The 20,226-nt window shown below is 35.2% G+C and overlaps 1 long non-coding RNA gene across 1 annotated transcript in view; it reads left to right on the forward strand.

Annotated features, from left to right (window-relative positions):
• LOC131419824 (uncharacterized) overlaps nt 1-11,430 on the forward strand; it is a 29,258-nt gene extending 17,828 nt beyond the window's left edge. The window contains exons 3-4 of the long non-coding RNA XR_009223343.1: nt 10,873-10,936; nt 11,286-11,430. This is a non-coding gene — a long non-coding RNA (uncharacterized LOC131419824). The remainder of the gene's footprint in view (nt 1-10,872; nt 10,937-11,285) is intronic.
• Nucleotides 11,431-20,226: the final 8,796 nt, after the last annotated feature.

Raw genomic sequence — 20,226 nt, forward strand, 5'->3', positions numbered from 1 at the left:
AAACTACAATGAGATAGCTCTGCATACCTATCCAAATGGCTAAAATTTTAAAAAATGCTGAGGAGGATGTGGAGAAATTGGATCATCATGTACTTCTCGTGGGAATGCAAAATGGTAAGGGCACTCTGGAAAATAATTTGATGTCTCTTATAAAACTAAACACTCAACTTCCATACGACTCAGCAATTGCACCCTTGGGCATTTATTCCAGAAAAATGAAAACTATGTTCACACAAAAACATTCATAGCAGTTTTATTCATAATGGCCATAAACTGGACACAACTCAGGTGTCCTTTCTAGGTGAATGGTTAAACAAAGTGTGGTTCATCCGTGCCATGGAATACTGACTAACAATATAAAGGAACAAACTGTTGACATAAGAAATAACTTGGATGAATCTTAAAGGAATTATACAGGGAGGAAAAGAAAATATCAATAGGTTATATACTGTATGATTTTATTTATATAACATTCTTAGAATGACAGAATTATTCAGAGAGAGAACAGATTAGTGGTCACCAGGGTCAGATAGAGGTTGAGACTGGGGAAAGGAGGTGGTTGTGGCTAAAAAAGGGTACCAGAAGTGATCCTTGTAATGATGGAACTGTTTTGTGTTTTGAATATAGTGGTAGAAACACAAACCTGAACGTGTGATAAAATTGCGTAAAACTAAACACATACACACACACAAGTACCTATAGAGCTGGCGAAATCTAAATAAAATTGACGGATTATATCAATGTCAATTTCCTGGTTGTAATATTGTACTGTAGTTACCATTGGGAAAAACTGGCTAAAGGGTACATGGAATATCTCTGTATTATTTCTTACAACTGTATGTGAATCTACAATTGCCTCAAAATAAATAGATTAATTAAATAATAACTAAATATGTAATTATCATATGACTGATCAATTCCACGTTTACATATTTACCCATGAGAAAGAAGAATAATATGTGTCCACAGAAAGATCTGTACACAAATTTTCGTAGTAGTGGTATATATAATAGTGAAAATCTGGAAATGATCTAAATATCCATCAACAGATAAATGAATAAACAAATTGTGGCATATCCATATCATGGTATTCTATTTGGCAATAAAAAGAACAAACTATTGCTACAAACAAAAACATGGGTGAATTTCAAAAACATGTTGAGAGAAAGAAGCCTGATCCAAAAGAGCAATTACTGTATGAATCCATTAATATTCATTTCTAGAATAGGCAAAAACATCTATATTGGCAGAAAGAGCAGTGGGCCTGGTACCAAGGTAGGGGTTTGAATGCCTGTTGTCAGAAGGGAAATTTTTGAGAAGTGATGAAAATATTCTACATTTTGCTTATAGTGATGGTTACATGGGTCTATACGTTAATTAAATTTTATGAAATTATACAATTAAAATCATGTATTTTATGTTATGTGAAGGATACTTCAAAAAAGGTGATTTAAAAGAAAAATTGCATCAGTGTGAGATAATATGAGGTGATGTACCTTTTCATGTAAAGTTGGTAGAGAAAGTCTCTCAGATAAGGTGACATTTGACCAGTGACATGAAATAAATGAAAGTGCAAGAAAATGTCTTTGTGAAAAATGTTCTATACAGCAAGAACAGAAAATACACATACCCTAACATGAGATCCAGCATAGAGTATTCAGATACCCATGAGGCCAGTGTGGCTGGGGTGAGGGAACCTAAATGAGTAGTAAGAAACAAGCTCGGGTATGTAAGTGCAAGACAGATGGGGGAGGGGGTGGGCACAGATCATTCAAAGTCAATTTGTTCCTCTGAGTAAAATGGTCAGCCATCATTAGGGGGCAGAAGAATAACATGACCTAACTATATTTTAATGGGATTGCTTCCCTAGTGTGTGAAGAATAGTGTCAGATCATACCATATGGAAAACTATATTTTCTTTCTTTTAAGATCTTTGCATTCAGCTTTCATTTCTATGAAATGGGTATTTGTTCAAGTCCCAAGAATTAGCTTGATGCTCAAGATGTTCTCCTGTGAGTACATTTCAGAGCCTGTTTACCAAAATAAAATAGACTCTCAACTTTTCTATTACTTTGACATTGTAGACATAAAAACTTATTTTATGGATATTCCAAAACCAGTAAAATAAATAATTACGAAAACACTTGGTATTAAAAAAAATGCAAGTAACTGCATCATGGTTGTAAAAGCACACAATGCCCAAAGTGACTTTGAAACAATTACGTATGATACACATTTGACGGAATTTGGTTGGTGCTTTTAAAGATGATTTTTTGTTTTGTATGTGAATAAAAATAGCACAGACCCAAGAACAGCCGCACGGTGCCATCGGAGAACATAAGTCACAAAGCATGTGATTAAGAAAACAGTATCAAGTCAATACAAATCAGTTAATTTTGCTAATGACTGTCGTGCATGGTAAAAATAGACAGTGAGCGCCCTTCTGGCAGAATTAACAAGCACATACTTAATATGGAGAGTAGAAATCATAGTAAATAGAAGATGGGAAAAGAGCAAGAGAAATAACAGTGAGGAGGCAGAGGAGAGAATTCTAGCAGTTGCTCATACGCAGAGGCCAGCATTCAGCCCATCAGTAATGTGGGGACCAGCAACGTGAAGGCAGAAAACCCTGCAAAAATAGCTACTCAACACGCACGTCCTAGCCGGGCGCCAAATCAGGTCACAGCAATCCCAAGCACCTTTCTGGGAAAAAGAGTCAACCTATTGACAACTGTTCCAGAAAACTGTTAACCAGGTAGTTATTAAGGAGTCAGTTTATGTTTTCAAGTCTTGCCCTAACAGCCTAAGTTTTACTTCTTTTTCCCTTAGAAACAACTTGGCTTCCTCCTTTTAAACAAATATCTTTGGTGTTATTGTCAAGAAAAGAAAATCAGTGCTTGTCTCAACGAAGAGTATTCCCTTTTTTTTTCTTTTCCTTTTCTTTAACATATTGACATTGATATGTCATTCTGTTTGCCCATTCTGGAAAAAAAAAAAATCCTAATTATTTCAACTAGCCTATCTCTCATCATCAATAGCAAAAAACCCCATAGCTATTTTATACCAGATTAAGGTAGCAAGGTTCAGCTGAAAAACAAAAATGTATCAACTTCCTCTGTAACTGCTTCAAAAATTGCCATGCAAGTACATGTTTATTTAACAAACATCTCCTTACAGCCCCCTATGGGCTTGGGGATACACGGACAGATAAAACCAATTTTCTGCCATCGGCTTAATAATCCATTGTGGGAGACGGCATATAAATACATAATTAAAATACCTAATGCAGTTTAAAATTTACTGACCCCAAGACACTTTTCTGGAATCCTCAGATTAGGTGGTTCCTCTTGTTATATACCATTAGAGCACCTTACAGTCGTCCTTATAGAATTTAAATTCATTCATTCACCAATATATGATTTTTGATTGCCACTCAGCATGTGCCAGACTTTATTCTAGGTAGTGAGTCCTGTCTAGAATAATAAACAAAGTCACTGCCTTCACGGAGCTTATCTTCCATTGTTAGAGAAAGAAAGACAATAAGCAGATGATATAGTCTTAGGTAGTGCTAATAGTTAAGATGAAAAACGAACAGGGTGAACAGTTAGAGAGTAATGGAGTAGAGATTATTATAGACAGATATATTATAAAAGGCCTATTTAAGGAGGTTATGTTATTCAGAGACCTAAATAAAATTGTGTTAGTTTTTTTTTTTTTTTTTTTTGTGAGGCGATCAGCCCTGAGCTAACATCCGCCAATCCTCCTCTTTTTTTGCTGAGGAAGACGGCCCTGGGCTAACATCTGTGCCCATCTTCCTCCACTTTATATGGGACGCCGCCACAGCATGGCTTACCAAGCAGTGCGTCGGTGCGCGCCCGGGATCCGAACCAGCGAACCCCGGGCCGCCGCAGCAGAGCACGCGCACCCAACCGCTTGCGCCACCGGGCCGGCCCCTGTGTTAGTTTTTTATCATTGCTGTTACAAATCACCACAAACTTAGTGGCTTAAATAATACAGAAATATTATCTTAGAGTTCTGTAGATCAGAAGTGTCATTGGGCTAAAATCAAGGTGTCAACAGAGCTGGGTTACTCTGAAAGCCCTGGGGTAGAATTGGTTTCCTTGCCTTTTCCAGATACTAGAGGGTGCCCACATTTTTTGGCACATGGTCTGCTTCCTTCATCTTCAAAGCCAGTAAGTCGAGTCTTATCACATTGCACTTCTCTGAACTTCTTCCATCATCACATCTTCCTCTGATAAACTCTCCATCTCAAAGTCTTTAATTTTAATTACATTTCCAAAGTCCCTTTTGCCGTGTATGGTAACATATTCACAGGGTCCAGGGTTAAGGACATGGACACTTTTTGGGGTGGGGTGCATTATGCCTACCACAGAAGTGAAGAAATGTTTTATGTAAAGATGTAGAGAAAGAGCGTGCAAGGAAGAGGAATTAGGCAAGTGCAAAGACATTGAGGTGAAAATGAGGTTGATGTGTTTGAGTCTGCAAGACCAGTGTGTCTGGGATGGAGGGAATGAGAGAATAATAAGTGATGAGGTCAGTGACTTAAGCAAAGTCCAGGTAAAGTAGGGCTTTGAAGCCATGGTAATATTGCATTTTATTTTGATTATTATAAAAAATCACAAGAGGCTTTTGGAAGGGATGGTGATGTAATCTGTTCATTGTAGTTAATGTGTATGGTCACTACTAGAATATGAGTAATTTGAGTGTAGGGACCATGTCTATCATATTCACCAGTGTATCTCTAATATTTGATTAGTTCTTAACTCAGAGTAAGCCCGCAATGAGCACTGTTTGGCCAATTTATGAATGAATGAGATGTATTGCCCCCAGTAAATAATCAATTAATTTTTCTTTGCCTGCTTCCCACCTATCTTCCTATGTTCCCATCCTCCCCTTTTCCCTCCTTCCATCCCTTTCTTCCTTCTTTATTTCCTTCTTTCCTTCCACTCTTTTAGAAATATGGGTGCTATGAACACTTAAAATCAACTGCCTAGGGAAGTAGAGAATGCCAGTGACGTCTGTTGGATAGAAGCATACTTATCTTAAAATAAGAAAAGATTCATCTTATTGCCAAGAAATCAGCTCTAGTCTGATGACTCTTCATGATGCGTGTCTTGCCAGATTAAAGGTTATGATTTGGCCAGAGGAAGTACTGTGGAAACCAGATATAAAAGATTCTTTGCTATCCTTTTGATCTACTTCCATACGTTTTGTAAAATCCACACTTGGATTGATTGGTTCCCTGAGAATTTTCATTTTATCAGATGGGGCTATACCCTGTAGCCCTTGTCAAGTTTGTCAAGACCACACACCAAATGTAAGAACAAAGTTACTGCTTATCTCTTCCAATTCCTCATAAGCCTTGTCAGAAATAAACATCAAGTCTCCCTCCGTATTGGACCTTTACTAACAGTCACTGAATGACTATTATAAGACAATTAGGCAGTATCTGTACATTATTTCATCTAATTCCCACATCAACCTATTAATAGCAGTTACATCTCCTTTTCACTCATTGCAAAAAATCAGGTGTAGAAGTTGAACAAAACAGGATGTACAAAAACGTGTGTAATAAACTGCTATTTATCTAAAAAGGGGACGAATGCAAATATGTGTCTGTGTGGAGCAAGCATTACTTTTTTTTTTTAAAAGAATGGAAAACAAAGCTAAAAACAGAAATGATTTTCTACAGAGGAGAAAACAGTTACATATTACAGGAGAAACGAGTAGTTGGACTTAAAAAGTTAGACTTCTCTGAATTTAATTGATTTGTAGATTTGACTCTGGAGTCATATAAATATTTTGAATAATTTTACAATAAAATTGAATGTATACAAACAATCTATAAAACAAAAGCACAATGAAATAAATAAGCCTATCTCTCAAGTTGGTGGCATGACCACACAGAGAGAAGTTATTTCAAATGATTTAAAGATATGGTAAGCCAACTATACTTCCTGAGAATGAAAAGAATGGAATAAAAATTCTTAAACTCTTTTCAGTAATTATGAGTGATGTTGTTAGTATTATTATTCTGAGACTCTTTTATGTGTAAGGTAGAATAAAATGAATGAATATTTATGTTATGTTGCTGGGTTCTTAGATTTCTTAGCCTACAAGAGAGGATATACGGGATTGGTGAGATTAACTGGAAGTCCATGGTCCTGAATTTGAATTGGAATTATCAGTATGAGCTCAGGTTTTAAAAAACAAACAAAAAAGTTATATATTAGCTCTGTCCAGAGAAAATCAGTGGACCCAAGCCACTTCTGGCTTCTAGTAAGTGCTAAATAAATGCAACCGGCTATTATTCTCTCAGTTTTGAGTTGTATTGCTAAAATATCCTACTGAGAAAGAGAAGCTAAGATTCAAGCATAACTGGCTGCTAGAAAAACATCATTTATGCTTAAACTCTTTGATTAAGTGTCCTCTGACACACAGTACATTGACAACACCAGACAGAAACAATAATGGTAATGGAAAGAATGGATTCTCCCTTACTTGTCTCAGTTAGGGCTGGAGGGTCAGTAAGGTTGATCAGGAAAATATTAGTATAACCAGTAATTTCCATATCCATCTATATCTAGGTATTCTACAAGAGCTATCAGCAAATAGTCAACTTATTTTCACTTTCGTCTTTAATTCTCCCTCTCATCTGATGGAAGTGGCCATGCAAAGATCCATGTCCAAACTGAGATCTGGATGAGAGAGAAAAACAAAGTTAGATCGCTGGCCAGTTAAGGCAGTCCCAGCTGGTTAAGCACCACTCCCTGCCAGACCACACAATGAGCATCAAATAATGGCAGTCTCTTAGGATCACATCTTTCTTGTTCCTGTTAAGCTTTTACCCTGGCCTCACCCTTTATTCTCTGGTCTCTGAAATCCCTGTCTGAGTTTTGCCCTTATCCATTGCATTTGGTAGACATGTGATGTCCCTGATACCTTGATTCTCAGCCATTGCTGTGGATTTTTCTGGCTTTTGTTTGAATCTTCAGTTTTTATTGTTTCTGTGGATATGTGTTTATTTCTATCTGCAGCAGTTTTGTCAGTTCATCCAAATTAGTTTAATGTTTATTTTCCTTGAGACATTCTAAAGTATCTACAATAGAAATTTCAAAGAGCACATGGGTGTGTTGGTGTGAATGTATGCGTGTGTGTATGCATGCATGTGAATGTGGGCACTGTGTGTAAGAGTGTGGGGGGAGGTTAGGTAGAGAGATGAGTCCACACTAGAAATATGTTGACATGGATTCTAGCCCTGATGCTATCCATAACTTTACAGTGTATTTTTGGGCAAGTCACTGGTTTCTCATTTTCCTCACTTTTTAAAAGCTTACTATGTGCTAGGAACAGGGTGAGAATGGTTAACAGAATGGCTAACTTATAGCAATTGACCTTAAAGAACTCACAGTTGGCAGAGTCTAGTGGGGAAACAGACATGTAAATTCACAGTCATGGTGAGAATGAGCATTTATTCAGTTCTCATTATGTAACATGCACTATACTCTGTATACATAATCTAACTTAAATATCATAAAAACCGAAAGAGATTTGTGCTATTACTATTCACATATTGTAGACAAAAAGACTGAAAGTTAGAGAGGTTAATGACTTCCCCAAAGTCACATAACTAACATGTGTTGTGATTCAAACTCAGGACTCTCCGACACCAAAGCTCCACTTTTAAACACTGTGCCATACTGCCTGCCTCATGCATTAGTACAACACTATAACAATAATAGAGTGTTATTATTAGGAGTAGGAGCGCTACTCGTACTAGCTAGAGAAGGAATGCTAGAGCAATACAGAAACTGAAGAAAATATTTCACTCAGAGGAACATGAGGTGGCATTTGACTTTGGCATAAAGGTATAGGAGACTGTCAAATGAGAAAGGAGTAGATAATCAGGCCTAAGCACCGAAAATGGAGAAGACAGTTCAGAGAAAGATGGGATTAGTGTGGCCAGGCTTTCGAACACTCAGGCTTGGCTGAGAAACATGAAGAAAGGATACTAGACATCAGGCAAGAAGTATCAGATTGGGGGAAGATTATAAAAAGTCCAATATTGTAGTGTTTCCCAAATTTTAATGTGCATGTCTGCTATCTGAGGTTCCAATGAAGATCATAACTAGAAAAGTCTGGCAAAGGGCCTGATATTCTGCATTTCTAAAAAACTCACAGGTGATAATGCTCTCTTTGAATAGAAACATCATATACCATACAAAGAAACATGAATTTTATCCAGTATACCTTTTGGAGATGCTATTGAATGCATATGGGCAAGGGAGAAATATGATCAGATTTGTATTTCAAAAAAGTCATTTTTGCATCACTGTGGAGGATCATTTTTCTAACTTCCATACAGAAATGTATAGGACCAAATAAGATATATTAGGTTTTGGAAGTATTCAATGCTAAAATACATTAGATATTACTAGCTAGGATACTTATTCTTCCTTGATATCAAATATTTCAAAAATACTCTGAAAAATAAATGAGATAGGCATTCAATGATTCTAAATGAAATTTCATATACTAAATTGATTCACATCCTTGTACGATTTTTTCAGTGGCCAATAAGCATGATTGGATGATTTTCTGCATTGATAGAGGTCTACTATTTGTTTTCCAAATGGGACAAATTTAGGCTTATGAAGGAAAAGAAGACTATTGTGCCTGCCAAATGGTTTAGACACAGCAAGCAGAAACTTAACACTCAGCAGGTCTCCACTCAATAACTGTGCCTGCTGTGTGTGTGTATGTTCTGCACTTCAAAGGAGCCAAATTTGAACAAGGGCCCTTGAAATTCTTAATCAGTAACTCCTCAAGCCTTTACAAGGATATGCACCATTTGGTTCAAAAGCATAACAGGAGTACAGTTGTAACAGGACAAAATATTTCTTTTCTCCAAAGGTTGGTGAGTCTAAGAAATGTGTATTAATTATTATTGGAAAGTATATAAGACCTTTCATTAAGACCTAAAAGAGACTTCAGAAATACATTACTGCTGCCATTTGCAAATCGGTCACTTGAAGTACACATGAAAATATTTGCTCCAAATCACAGATTTGAACATGAAGGGTTGGGTATAAAAGATTACTCTTTATACTCTGGCAATCTAGCTTCTTTGAGGATAGAGTAACACTGATTTCTCCTGAGATACAAACTTTTAATTCCAAATGCTTAATGGATACTTCCACTTTGATTTCTCTTCAACGCACTGATGTTCTCATGCTTTTGTGACCTGAATTTAACTTGTTATACTTCTCAATACACAAAACCAAACTTTCTTTCATATTCTCCCTCTGATTGCAACATAAAGTGTATCCAGCTATCCAAAGCCAGACCAAAATATCCCTGACCTGCAAATGCATGGATCTGATCCCAATTGGCACGTAAATTGGAAAACTGAGCTAATGTATATACCTCCACACAGTTCCCCCGTTGAACTCTGGATGGCATACACGGGGGACTGATCTGAATTGCAGAGCAAATTTTCTTGAAAACTGAAGTGACATTTCAAACAAACCACATAGTTGAGCTGGACTTTGTGGCCTGAACCTAATCATGTCAAGTGCCTGCAAAAATATCAACATTATTTATTGGATTTAAATAGGACCCAAAGTCTTATAGTGTATTATTCAGAATGTCTAGGATACAATTCAAAATTACTCAGCATACAAAGACTCATGAAAATTTTAACTTCTATAACAAAAGATAATCAACAGATGCCAATGACAAGATGATACGTATGTTGGAATTATCTAAGAAAGACGTTAAAGCAGCTATTTTTAAAATGCTGAGTGAGCAACTATGAACACTCTTTAAACAAATTTAAAATGAAATGTGACTGAAAAAACGTAGAAGAACCAAATTGAAATTTACCAGCTAAAAAATACAATAACCAAAATAAAAAACTCACTGGAAGGACTCAATAGCAAAATGGAAATGATATACTGTGAATCTGAAGATCAAACAATAAAAATGATCCAATCTGAACAATAGAGAGAAATAATGATCTTAAAAAGTGAACGGAATCTCAGGAACTCTTAAGCAATAATAATAGGACTAAAATTTGTCATCAAGGTCCCAGAAAGAGAGAAAAATGTGTATAGTGCTAAAAAACTTTTGAAGAAATAATAGCTGAAAATTTCCCAGTGTGGGAAAAGCATAAACCTATACATTCAATAAGCTGAGAGAACCCTAAACAGGCTAACCCCAAAGAAATTCATGCCTAGACACACCATAATCAGAATATTGAACATACAATAAAGAAAACATCTTGAAAGCATCCAGAAAAATGACATATTATCAACAGAGGATCAATGATTCAAATAGCAGATTTCTCGTGGAGACGAAAAGGAAGTGGTACACTATTTTTAAAGTATTGAAAGAAAAGGACAATCATATGATAATTCTATATCCGAAGAAATATCTTTCAGGAATGAACATGAAATAATATTCTCAGATGAAGGACAATTAAGATAATTTGTAGCTATCACACCTGTTCAAAAACAATTGCTACAGGAAAATCTTGAAACAGTAGGGAAATGATACCAGAAGGACACCTGGAGAATCAGGAATGAAGAGCAACAGAATAAAAAAATAACTGGACAAATGTAATGCTATTTTCCTTTTAAGTTCTTTAAAATACGTTTGATAGTTGAAAGCAAAATGTGTAGCATAACCTGATAAGGTTTTCCACAAACATATATGTAATGTATAAGACAATGATAGCATTATGTAGAGGGGGAATTTATTGGGTGCTAAATATCTACATACCAATTGAAGTGGTACAATATTGATTATAAATAAATTGTGAAAGTTAAGTATGCATTTCATAATCCCTAGGGAACCAATAAAGAAGAAGACGAATAGAACGGAGGACAAGAGGCAGGAGGCATGATTTCTATCTGTAAGATTTTATTATAAATAAAGTAAATATGGCAAAATATTAACATTTATTACACCTTGGTAGTGGTTACATGGGTGTCTATTGTTCCCTGTACCTTTTTATTAATAAAATGTCTCATAATACATATTAATTTAAAAATAAACACAGAAAGGAATTTTATGATTACGTTCCAGTGTGAACTCAAGATAAAATTGTCACTTTAATTAAAATATTAAGGGATCTGATTCTAGAAATATTGTCTAGACTCTTAGCTTGCAATTGTAAAATTTAGCCTATGAAATTCCATTTCTTCTAAAATAATAAACATTAACTTTTTTCTGATTATAAATATAATACATATCTGTTGTAGGAAAAGTGAATACATCAGAAAAGTATAAAGAAGAGAATGATCAACTATCAACTCAAATCCTACCATCTAGAAAAAAATCTCATTTTACATTTTAGCAAATTTCTTTCCAAGCATTTTTCAATATTTGTTTATATAATTGGTAACACTGGAATAAGCATTTTGTATTTTTGCTCTACTTTTAAGTCAATCCTTACCATTTCTTCCATGATTTAAACTCTTTGTAATCAAGAAATAAAAAGAGATCAGATGTTACAAAAAATAGGAATCATGGGTTGATTTAGGTAACAAATTTTAATTTCCCAAATTATATTTTATATAAAGTTCTCTTTCAAAGCCACAAAATCTTTAATAACATATGAATCATTTGAAATGTTGCCTAGGCCACGTTTGAGATCTTGTGCTCTTGGCTCTCAGATTAATCTACGGCTTCCTTCACATCAAAGTTTGGGGCATTTGACGACAGCCAGTCAACTTTCAACAGTATTTTGTGTACTTTCTGCCTGGGAGATGCTTTTTCAAATGTGAAGCTTGAATATTCACTGGAAACCTATGTTTTGCCAAACACGGAGTATGACCTTTAAAATTCAGCAAAATAAATCACACTGTGTTACAAAGAGTACTTTTCTATTAACGAAAGTATACAAGAAGCTGTACAGCATTTCAAGTTCTTTCCTCCAGGCCTCTGTACCGTTAGATTTTTACAATATTTACAAATAAAGTTGTCACAACCAGTAGACAGCAAAAAATGAGGAATTTGGGGGTAAATACATCAGATGGAATCTAAATGGGCCCCATCTCATGAAATGAGAACATGCTCAATTTTGTGATCAAAATTGATCACAACATAAACAATTGTTAAACAAACTAGAGAAGTAGTAGTAGAGAGAGAGTTTAACATGGTGGATAAGTGTACATCTTCTGAAGTCAGAATGCTCAGGATAGAATATGGGTTGTGTAGCTGAACAGTTGTAATTTTGTGGCAGTTAATTAAACTCTGAGTCTATTTCCTTTTCGGTAAAGTAGGGATACATCTAAGATTATGGTCAAGATTAAATGAGTTAATGTACATAATTTACATAAATATTTTAGGACAATATCTGGCTAGGGTAAGCATTACATAATGTTTGGTGGTGGTAGTAGTTGTAATATACTGAAAATGGACATGAGAGTCAGACACAAGCAGACTGAAATCGTTGCTCTTCTGTATACTCGTGTGAGCTCCCCAGAACATTACGTAACCACTCTGAATCCGTTTTCCTTTCTTTAAAATGACAAACATCATGCCTATTGATAATTTGGAATTATTAAATGAGAAAATACATGATCAATGCTTGGCACATAGAAAACTGTGACTATGATTATCATCATTATCACCATTATTATTATTAGTCAGCAAGAACTTGATGCCTAAAGTAAAAGACAAATATAGCTTTCTTATAAAGACTAGAGACTGAAGAGCAAATCAGTAAGTTGTACAAAATCACAATTTCACGTACTTTGAGAATAGAAATTGCCTTGGTAGCATATTTTCTACTGGCATGTTGAGAAATATACACCATAAAATCAACTTTGGCTATAGAACTTGCAGAATAAAATTTACATTCTATGACATACTGTCCTACGAATTTTTCAAATATATCTAATTCTATGCAGAGAAAGCAGAAAGCCATGGACTAGACCTTCTATTCAAAGTGGTGTGCAGATGATTTATGTTAGTGAATGCATTCAACCTGAGTAGCTGATTTTATCTCTAATTCATAGGAAATTTTATTGGCATCATGGCACAATAAAAAGAGAATGGAATTGTAATCAGTAGCCCTTTTTCCCTGATCTGAACTTAAGCAGCAATTTACCTATTTTAAACTCCAGTTTCCTAGACTAAAGAAATTGTACCTATTTTATAAGACTGTGGAAAATAAATAGCATAACAACATAAGAAAATACTTTGGCTATAGTAATTATTCAAAACATATGCATTTATATATGTACGCATTCATTTATTCAATACACATTTTCAAGTTTTGCGTTGTTCTATAGCACTTTTATAGTTCTATAGTTCTATAGCACTATAGCACTCTATAGAACTTTTAATAGGAATTAAAACTAAAAACAGGATACTGAGTTTGGGGAAATAAAAATATAGATCAGGATATACAGGCTGAGCTGGGGAGAGATGAACAATATACAGTTGAACAGTCATAAGGACTTACACAAGTCATATAACTGAGTCATATATTTTTCTCTAAGTTTCTTGAAAGTCAAAGTGAAAAAGGGAAGCATATTTAGCTACATAGTTCGAATTAGTCATTCAAAGAAACTATATCATTTTCTTTTCTTGCAGTTAGCTCTAAAATCATTTTTTTATATAAAGCCTACCAAAAAGTGCACTATGCTACATAGGAGATAATAAGCAATCACCTGACAAGGTAGAAAAAGAAGGCATCTTATAGTAACCCTCCAAGAAATCTAACATTTCACTAAAATGCAAATTATTGAAGGAAGTTCTGCAAGGCTCTAAAACTAGGTAGTCCAACATTTACCTTTTAGTTGTCATGGCTTGATCCAACAATGAGTCATAGACTATCTAGAGGGATAGGTGACTTACGTGTTCTTAAAATAATTCCCCACAATTATCACTTTTCCAGTGAGGCATTCAATAAGAATTGGATGACAGACAGCTTGGGGGTTATGTTACCTGGGATAGGCATTAATACTGGGAGTACAGAAAGTCTGATTTGTTGTATTTAGCAAAATTCAGACACTTAAAGAGATCAACAAATATGTAGGAGCTTAAAAAATCCTACAAGACTTCTAATCTGATTAAATACATGCCTTAAAATAAGTGGCTTAAAAGCAAGGAGTAATTTTATAAGCTACAAACATTTTCTGTTGGAAAATCAGAGTATACAAAATACAATTGATTACTGGAAGACTAACTTAGTTTATATACATATAAAGCCTGGTGCTTTAGAAAAAACTCCATGGAGTAGGAAACAGGAAAGCCAAGTTAGAGTTGTACATCTTCCATGAGTATCTATGTGACTTTGGATAAGTTGATTATTTAAACCTTAGTTTCCTTACCAAAAAACAGGACTTTGGATTATATTACCCCGAAGATTTTTTGTAAGTCCAACATTCAAAGAGTTAGTAATCCCGTAAACACTTAACATGTGCATGAATTCATAAGTTAGGCTGAGGGCAAGGAGAGGAAGTTAGATGATGATATATTTAGAAAACAGTATAATTTGAAGACAAAGTGTTTAAGAGACTTACCAAAGATCCTAGTAAAGAAGCCAGTTTGAGGTTTTGTTTGTTTTTTACTGAGGAAGATTTGCCCTGAGCTAACATCTGTGCCAATCTTCCACTATTTAGTATGTGGGTCACCGCCACTGCATGGCTGACGAGTGGTGAGGTTCGCACCCAGGGTCCAAACCTGGGAACCCAAGCCACCGAAGCAGAGTGTGCTGAACTTGACCACTAGGCCACAGGGCCGGCCCCCAGTTTGAGTTTCTTAAAAAGAAATATTGCATGAATGTATCTTGTGATTGTGAGTAAATATATCAAAATGATAATCAAGAATTATGATAATCATAATTTATATTTATATTCAGTTTGGGACAGCCATTTCAATTGTTTTGAGCATCATGTTTGATGAAGTTAAGTTGTGGGTTCAACCTAAACATAAACCCACTAGTTTAAAAGAGAATAAATACTCCTCTTTGCCTGTTGACGATGCTTGATTTAAGGGCAGCCACTGTGGAAGCCACAACAAAGACTGGACAAAATGTGAAGACATCAAGGCAAGCCATTTCTAGTCAGAACAAATAGTCTGAATATCAGTGCCTCCATACTAGTGATATTACTGCCTGCACATCAAGGGATATTAAGGTTCTCTCAGGAAAAATCAAAGAGACAATTATGCAAGAGTTTGTAGAAGTACTTTCAAAAGAAATATTTGGGCAAAACGTAGTCTGTGGCAGTTTGCAAAAAAATTGGCCACGAGGTCCTATCATTTGTGACTTTGTTGTTTTTCCTGTAAAGCTGGAGACTTCTCTACGTTTTGAATCTGGGCTTAATTACATGACTTGACTGTGGTCAACAGGATATTAGCAAACCTGACACAAAGAGAAGGTTAAAAAGCACTTGCAGGGGCTGGCCCAGTGGTGTAGTGGTTAAGTTCACGCACTGTGCTTCAGCGGCCCAGAGTTTGCAGGTTCTGATCCCAGGAGCAGACCCACGCATTGCTCATCAAGTCATGCTGTGGCAGGCATCCCACATATAGAGTGGAGGAAGATGGGCATGGATGTTAGCCCAGGGCCAATCTTCCTCAGCAAAAAGAGGAGGATTGGCAACAGATGTGAGCTCAGGGCTAATCTTCCTCACCAAAAAAAAAAAAAAATCACTTGCACATTGGGGCTTATTCTGAGTTGCTGTTTGGACCTCCAGAGCCAGGTGAAGAACCAGGGCTGGGCCTGAAAGTGCTGGTGACACGTGCCTGGTTTCTCCCATTGCCCCAGGGAACTGCAACTCAAGCCCTTCAGAAAAGGACCAAACAGCACCCAGATGACCCTGTAAAAGAAAACAGGAACCAAAGACCAGCAATTAGTATGGTCACTGGCTAGGAGAGTTCAATAATTCGAGAACTGTGAAAGCAGAAACATACTGATAAAATGTGTATTAATTATCTTGCTTCAATTATGATTTCACTAGGGGCATATCCTTTATCAAACAAAGGGAAGGAGATATTGTAGGGATGTAATCAAGTAATTAATCAGCAAATTAGTCTTCATATTTTTATTGTAATTTTGGCCACTTAGGCAAGTCACTTAATATTCTAGGCCTCACCTGCTAACTGATCTCCCAGCCGCTGGTGTTGGCTTTGCATTCGTAATCCACAAGGAGTACCAGAGAGATCTACTTGAAACCTAAATGTGATCATGATAATCCTCTGGTTTAAAAGAAAAGAAAAAATCTGCCTTCTTATTGTATACAGCACAGGTTTGAATTTTTGGTTTTAGCTTTGAAAGGCTTTAAGTAAAATATTAGGTGTCAATGTAAATAAATATCAACAAATAGAAACTCAGCTGCTCTTGTTGAAGAAGAGGTGGGGCCAGAACGCAACTCACTGTTTCGCTGATATCTTTGAAGAGGTTACCACAAGACACAATTTGAAAATAATTTGGCAAGAGATTATATTTCAAAGTATTTAACATGGCCAATGACTTTTTGAAGCTCCTCAGTAGTCTCATCTCCAGCAATTTTCTATCTTGCATTTTCTATTTCAGTAATGCCAAACAAGTGGCTCCTGAAAGGTAGTACGTCTTTCCGACTTCCCTATCTCTGCTTTTGCTGTATGGATTCATCCACTTGGATAATCTTTCTCCTCTTTGTGATAGTTTCCATTTGTCTTTTAGAACCCACTTTAGGTGTATTCTCCTAAGAATCTTTCCCTAACTCTAGATGGCATACTTGTGTGCTTACATGCACCCCTATGCACCTGAGCCATAGTTCTGTCACACCGTTTTTGAGTTATCTTTTTACATATATGTCCTTAAAAGCAGGGCTGTATGCTACAGATTCTCAGCACATCTATTTTAGATGATCTATAAATGTTTGTGAATCCAACTTTGAGTTAGAGCAGGGCAAGCCTTACAAGTAAATAAAGTGATCTGAGAAGTTTGGAGAATGCAATCTCATCATAAAATATTTACTCTCCCTGCTCAAACCAACCTGCAATACTAAAGTACATTCTATTCTCAGAGATTCATTCTTTTTTTTTTTTTTTTTTGCTGGGGGATATTTACCCTAAGCTAACATCTGTTGCCAATCCTTGAGGAAGATTAGCCATGAGCTAACATCTCTGCTAATCTTCCTCTATTTTGTATGCAGGTCACTGCCACAGCATGGCCAACAAGTGGTGTAGGTCCGTGCCTGGAATCTGAACCCATGAACCCAGGCCACTGTCGGGGGAAGAGGGAGAATCTCCCTCTGCCCTTTTCTTTAAGGTTCTTATGGCTGGCCAAATAATAAATAAGACAGGTTAGCAGGAGAAAACAATATCAAGTTTAATAACATGTATACATGGGAGAAACTCAGAAATGAGCAACTCTTCTCTCTGTCTAAGCTACTTGCTTAAGCAGTGCAGCTAAAGGCGAGGAGCGTGTTGGGGGCGGGTAGTGGCCTGGGACTTCAGAGGGCAGGAGGACAATTCTTTTCAGGGTCATCTATAGATAATGTGGTCAGGGAGAGACAGAGTTTTTGATAAAAGAGGCTTGGTGCCTTTCCTATTGTAACATTTATCCTACATTATCTTTACAGCCATCATGATAGAAGATCTGTTCTAGAAAGGAGCCACCATGTCAAATTCTTTAGGCAGTTAGTGGGGGAGGTCTAATGTCTCTCAGAGAAAACTATCAAGGTAAAGAGATATATTTTAGGATGGCCAAATCTTGATCTCCCACAGTCCTGCCTTTGAAACTAGAAGTTTTACAGTCTTTTTGAAACTTAAAGAAGTTTCATAGTCCACAAGTTGAGTTGGTAGATTGTTTCATCTCACTGAACACATTTTTTAGTCTTGATAATAGATCAGTTTAATTAAGTTTATTTTAGAAGGTGGTGATGTAGGTGGGCTCTCAGGGTTATGTCTATTTTATGGAAGCAAGAAATCAAGTATTTAATAGAAGCATTTTTATGTAAATGAAAGAAAAACAAGGTTAATGGTTGGAGCAAGTTGTAAAGCAGTTTTTGAGTTCAGAGGACAGCCAGTGAAGATTTTTAGATGTCAGCGTCAAAGCATTTTTTGTAGTTTAAAATGTCTCTGATGATGTCATTGGGTGATCTCTTAAGTTTATATCAAGTCCATCAGCTTTAGTTTGCAAGGCTTTAGGAAAAAGGGCAGGTTTAATTTTTAGTGATTTTAAATGAAAATGATGGAAAAAATCAAAAACGTTAGTTTGGATATCTGTAGCCAGATATTTCAGGAGACTAGAAGATATCAGGATCTAGTCCAGTCAACAGATACAAGACAAAAACCTCAAAAGACAATTAACAAAACTAGGATCTAATATCCGCAAATGTATATTATAGTTTTTATTGAAATATAATTTTTTTCTCTAAAATTACCCTCATTTTTACCAAAGATAGCCAAATTAAAACTAACCAGTTTGCAAAATAAGTCTAGTTCTAATAGAGTTGGCCCAATTGTTTATATAAGTACAGCAAGAATAGCAATTGATCACATAGGCTCTTTTAAATCTGCTTTGCTGGAACTTTTTATAAGGAATCTCACATTGAACTTTAAAGGCCTCTCAAGGCCAGGAAAGCCAAGCCAAGGATTATGTCATCAGACTTCGCCTGTAATATCTATAGATTTGGGTGAATTTTTTTTTTTTTTGAGGTTTTCCCAAAATATTTTGAGGTTCTTTGTACCTGTCAGATAAGTGACATTTTTTATTTATCTTGGTAAGTGTTGCTTGGAACATAAGGTACCAGGCCAATATTTTTACGTTGCTTTATTTTATAAAGTCTAATCTTTATTTTTTAAAAGCTGTATGGTTATATCACAAATATAATGTTCTAGTCACAGCCTTGGTAATATAACCAGTGTTTCTAATTGTGTCTTGTTATAAGGAGAACAGATTTTTATTGAACTTATGTAAATAACTATATTGCCATGAAAACAACAATATTTATTTATTAAGAGTTTTTAAATTTGAGGGATTAGATAGAGAGAAAAAGATAAATATTTTAATTTTATTTATAAAAGTATCATTTACCAAATTGTTATAAGTCATAGCTAGCTCAGGAGAAAAGAGAAAAAGTTTCTTTTAAATCTGAAAAAACAAAATATTAAAAATTCAGCAATATTTTAAATGAAAAATCATAAAAATTTTAATCATCTATATTAGTTTATTCAGTCTTGTGTAATCTATTTTTGATCTCAATCTTTTTGTTAGCAGCTTTATGAAGTTATCAGTCTCTCTATCAGATTTTTGTAATTTTTTACCCAGTTCAGTTTTATGATCAGAAAGTTTGTCAGAAACCTGTGTTCTAGTGTAAATGTCAGTCTTTTTTATGAATTTTTTTGAAGTTTAAACATTTTGTAAAAGCATTAGAGCAAAGAAATAAGTCTGTAAACAACAAGACCTCAAAATGTCAATTGACAGAGAAATTTGGTTAATTTTGTGACATATAACATTTTAAAATAATAATAACCAGAATTATGACTGATAACCAGGACGGATGAGAATTTGAGTAATGTTATATAATTTTAAAACACCTATGTCAATAACATTTACCCACATAATATCACCTAAGCAGGCTTACCATCACTTGTCTGACAATGTTTTTTACGTAATTTAACATATTGAATAAACCTAATAAGTTAAGTATCTTTTTTTTTTATAGGAAGAGAGCAAATTTTTTTGAGAAGTTCTAGGGCCCTTTGAAAATTTTCAAAGAAAAAAAGAAAGACTTTATTTAAGATATGAATTTTGGGGAGTTTGTCAAAAATATAAAAAGTTAAAGCAAACAGAGCATTAACAGTCTAAAAAGCCTTAATAGAGAGACCTCAGTCTTTTGAACACAGGAAATTATTTTTAAAAAAACATAGATTTTCTGTCTTTTAGGTAGACTTACCCAAAGGTAAAGAAAAATCTTTTGTAACCTCTTTACCAAGTTTAAGCAAATTATCCTTTTAAGAGACAGAAGACCAAATTTTAATTTTGCACCAGCTTACTTCTGCTATTAAAACCCATTTACTTAATTAAATTTATTTCAATCTTAGCCAACTTGACCATGCAAAAACTCCTTTTCCAGAATTCCTCTTCCACAAACCTATAACTTTCTTTTTACATTCAGAATTTGTCCCATGTCTTTCTTCTCCCTCCTAGTACTTGAGGACAAATTTATTTTTTAATCAACCAAACAAAACATTTCCATT

This window comes from Diceros bicornis, chromosome 22, assembly GCF_020826845.1.
Source record: "Diceros bicornis minor isolate mBicDic1 chromosome 22, mDicBic1.mat.cur, whole genome shotgun sequence".
Classification (NCBI taxonomy): Eukaryota; Metazoa; Chordata; class Mammalia; order Perissodactyla; family Rhinocerotidae; genus Diceros; species Diceros bicornis.